This window comes from Alligator sinensis, unplaced genomic scaffold (assembly GCF_000455745.1).
Source record: "Alligator sinensis unplaced genomic scaffold, ASM45574v1 scaffold199_1, whole genome shotgun sequence".
NCBI classification, from domain to species: domain Eukaryota; kingdom Metazoa; phylum Chordata; order Crocodylia; family Alligatoridae; genus Alligator; species Alligator sinensis.
The window spans coordinates 847,791-852,521 of record NW_005842008.1 but is presented as its reverse complement, the minus strand read 5'-3'; positions in this window follow the sequence as shown (position 1 = coordinate 852,521).

Sequence of the window (4,731 nt, the reverse complement as noted above, 5' to 3'; positions counted from 1 at the left end):
ATGACATCAATTTTCAAGGACGCCAGTCACATCAGTAATTTTCAGCCCATTCAATTTAACCATTGCAGAACTAGGATGTAAATTAATGTTTAAAGAAAATCAAACAGAACTTGTGACTCTTTCTTTTGTTAAAATTCTTGAGTATTAACAAGTGGATATAATCAGACACAGAATATGTTTTAAAATGCATACTTTATTTTTTGAAGAGCTACAGTATATCATCTTTCATCTTTGTTCAAGGTGCTTTCCCCACCCTGATGTGAAAATTTTATATTGTAGAAGGATTCTGAGAGTTGATAAGACAGGCATATACCATACTTAAAAATGCAAATCTTGCAAAACACTTAAAAATTAATAAAAAATGAGACTAGGTGGTCGAGGCTGCCAACATGGAGCCCTAACTTGTACTTTCTCTGCTTTGGAGGGTTTATAATATTACTTACTGAATTATGTAAAGTCAATGCTTACTGCAGCAGTCATTTGAGTCTGCTTGGTAAAGAACCACTCTGATAAAGAGCAGCCTCAAAGATTTGGGGACTCACCCTGACAGGTGAGTGGGTACCAACTCCTTACAAGGTCAGACCATTTATTGAGCTGTGTGGAAGACAGCAGTGAAATGGTGTTTTAAGAGGTATAATCAAATGGGAAAGACAATTAGCTAATAGTAGCACTGGAATAGCTTAGGTTGCATACTGAAATTTGAAGATATAATGACAGATAAATTGTATCTAACAAGTTATTATAGTTCTCTGAAGTAGTAATAGGAAACTAGACTTTACAATACAAGTACAAAACTACTGATTCCTCTTATAACCTTTTGTTAAAGTATTTAAAAATTTCAATTTCATCACTATACCTCAGTTTCCTCATTCTCCATATGTACATTAAGAATAATAATATTTGTTCTCTGGATTAATAGGCAGAGATTTAGAAAGGCTTAGTTTTGTTATCTCTGAAATCAGTGGGAGTTACTCTAATTTGTTGTTTGTAAAGTGCTTGGTGTGCTAGATATATCTTTTTTTTTTTAATTGCTTGGAAACAGGGACAGTAGAGCAGCATAAATCAGCCTTTACAGACTCATGAATCTAGCTTAATCACTGATTCTCCCATCATCCTTGTCAGGAAGATAAGTATCATCAAAACTAATTCTGTAGATTGATAGAGTAAAAAATGGGGCATATATGATGTAACTATTTCTCAAAACTTTTCAACCTACAGTTTTCAATAGAGCTGAATAGTCAGTTTTGCCAAAATTGAAATGTTTCATAAGCATGTCTCTTTCAACAAAATGTTCTACTAGGAAATGAAGAAACACATATTTTTAGATTTTCCCCTCACAGTAATATAAAAAAATGTAGATAGTCCCAATGTAATTTTTTTGTTTTAAATTTCACTGGAGATTTCAAAATTTTACTTTCCCGTTCTGATTCAGATCATACTTTTATTTTCCCTATGGAGTATGTATGCCAGTTCCCAATCAGCATTACCTGCAACTTCTGCTGAGTTGCAGGAGGAATGAGCTAGGTTCAGAGAGGTTATTTTTGCCTCCTGGCAAGGTTACAGGATGAGTTGCTGACAGGACCAAGCATCTACCTTCTAGCTGCATGCAGTAACTGCTAGACAACTTTACTACTGGCCAGTTTTCTTTCTGCTTCTCTGTGTAATGGAAAGAGACAAGCCCTTTGTGAAACAGAAAAGAAAAATATCAGAGAACTCGTGATCAGCGGCAAGATGACAGGGAAAAGCAACTGGGGAGTGCCCTGGGAGCCACAGTTACGGAGCAGCTGCTAGACATGTGGCTAGAGTGGCCCTGGAGAAGAGGAAGTAGGAACAAGCTGGAAGAGGAGCTGGGGAGCAAGGAGCAGTGTCCTGGGACCAGGGCCATCTGGTGGGGCTCTCCCATCCCTGAAGAACTGACAGGGAGTCAGCAATAGAGCTCTGAGAGCTCTGTTTAGCTGAGAGACCTGGTTGTGAGAATATCATGAAGAGAAGCAGTGGGGGAGTGGAAACTCTGCTGGAGATGGGCCAGCCTGAAACATATGGCTGAGCCCATTGAGTGAATCGCTTTAAGTTGTTTTTTTCCCCTTTCTACTGTTTTTGTGCAGCATGAGTGAGTGAAAAGGGAAGTGGGTCCGAGAGCCAGAGACCCTTCCCAAAGAATAAAAAGGGATAAAGACCAAGTTGGTCAATTAACCTTGCTGGACAAAGGGCAAGGGCCAGGGGAAGGTTTTTTTTCTTTGCTTCATTTTTTTTTGATAAGTGATTATCCCCACAATGGGTGGGCAAACCCTCTCCAAGGGAGAGAGGACACCAAGTTACCCAAACTCATGTGAAACTTACCTGTGGCTGAAAAACAGTTCAGTAGTCCATGCTGTCCCATTCTGTTAAGGTAGGCAGTAATGAAAATCATGAATCTAGAAGATAAAAGAAGGAAATAAAGCAAAATTGCCTGGGAAGACCTAAAAGTGTATGTGGTGGCACATAACATCTGGGTGGCAGTAGGAAGGGGTGTAGGGGAGGTTGGAGCCCTAGAAGAAAGTCCAGTGTGTTTGCCGTTGACCAACTGTGGTGAAAACAAACACCTCCCGATCATTTACTTCAAAGAAACGCCAAGATTTGGCAGGCAAGAGTTAGGACTCGCCACCGTGGATAACAGGCAAGCGATTGTGAGACACTCGAGTCAGGGCAGGGAAGGTGCTGGGCAGCCAGATTTGTAGACCTATCAGGGCTAAACCTGTACAAAGTGGTGCATTGGCCAGGAACTCAACAACAGCCTAAGGGAAGCCAGAAACATGGACCTCTCAGTGGGGGTGATGAGAGGCCCAGAACCCCTTCAACAAACCTTGCATTTGGTGGGCCAGTTGTTACAACAACCCCAGCAACAACAGGTGACATGTCAGATTGCCCTAGATGAAAAATGGATGCAGCAACAGGCATGGGTACAGAGGAACCAGGTTGAACTGAAAGCCCCCAGATGGTACCACGGGACAACCCAAAAGCCTTTTTGGAAAATATTGAGTGGGCAGCTTTGGCTTTGGGGTTGGACCAGAGCTGTTGAGCAGGACAGTTAGACATGCTCTTGATCAGGCAGGCGCAGGCCACCTATCAGGAAATGCTTCGCAGGGAAGCCATCGATAATGATAAAGTAAAGAAGGAAATCTTGTATCATCTGGATATCAACCCGTAGAGGTACTGGCATTCTTTCCGAGCAAGGAAGAAGAAAGAGGAGGAATCTCCAAGAATCTTGTTTCAGCATCTGGCAGACCTGCTGAAAAAATGGTTGAAACCACAGGAGGTGTCCAAGGTCTACAACTGGGACTAGGTCTTGCTGGAACAATTTATCTTTGATCTGAATGAGAGTGCGCAGCAGTGGGTGCAGTGTCACCATCCAAAGTTATTGGCAGAGGCACTACGTCTAGCCAAGGACTCTGACAGTGCCCAAGGTGAAAACACCCAGGAGAAAGGGCTAAAGGGAGGACCAAATTCCAGGCTACATGAAACAGAACAGAAAGAAACCCAAGAAGTTCGCTAGGTCCAGAGTGCCTCAGTGATTTGCTTCCAGTGTGGAAAGGCGGGACACATAGCAAGGAAGTGTAACAGTACCCCCCCCCCCCAACAGTCCTGCAATCAGGGGAATCACATTTTGAAGCATGGGCGTACCAGTCCGATCTGAGGGACAATGGACCTGTAGAGCTGCTGGATTGCAGCGTAGGCAAAACCAGTTGGGATGGAAAGAAATTGAACCCCACGGTGTGGACCAGTGTTGGGGGCAAGAAGGTACTAGCCATTGTCAATATGGGCTGTGCCCAGATGTTGATTTGGGCAGATATGGCCCCTGACGGCTGGGCCCAGGAGGCAACAGCAGTGAAGCTGGTCTGCATGCACGGACAATCCTCTATGTACCCCTGAAGGAAGTAATGGGTAAAAGTGCTTAACGTGGCAAGGGAGATGGCCATTGGCATAGTGGATGATCTACTGTATCTGATGGTACTGGACTGTGACTGGGCTGAAATTTACCAGGTCCTGGATGTTGTAAGAGCTCAGGGTGAGAGCTGCCTTGGACTGGCAGGGGAGCAATTGGACTTACTTGTGGAATTAAAGAATTAAAGCAAAATTGCCTGGGAAGACCTAAAAGTATATGCGGTGGTGCACAACATCTGGGTGGCACTAGAAAGGGATTTAGGGGAGGTTGGAGCCCTAGAAGAAAGTCCAGTGTGTTTGTCATTGACCAACCGTGGTGAAAGCGAACACCTCCTGATCATTTACTCCAAAGGAACACCAAGGCATGGCAGAAAAGAGTTGGGATTCACCACCCTGGAACAGGCAAGTGATTGTAAGACACTCAAGCAGTGCAGGGGAGGTGCTGGGCAGCCAGATGCATAGACCTAGCAGGGCTAAGTCCCTAGACCCTTTAACAGGAATCAGCATGAAGACTGTAGTAGACAGGCAAGTGGAACAAGGAATCTCTTCATATACACAACTTCCGCGGCGGGAGGAGCGCGGCGGCGCCCCTGGCCCCGCTCTCTCCCGCTCTGTCACTGGCCCAGGCCAGGGCAGCGCTGCCCTCGCGCCCCATTCCTTGCCGCGGGGCAGGGCACGGACACTGGGTGCCGGGTGGCCGCAAAGGCCCCGAGGGCTCCCGCTGAGCCCGGCTCCCGGGGCTGCAGCGGCAGAGGGAGCCAGCCTCGCTCCTCGCTCCCCGCTCCCTGCGGCGGGGCCGGCCCGGGGACG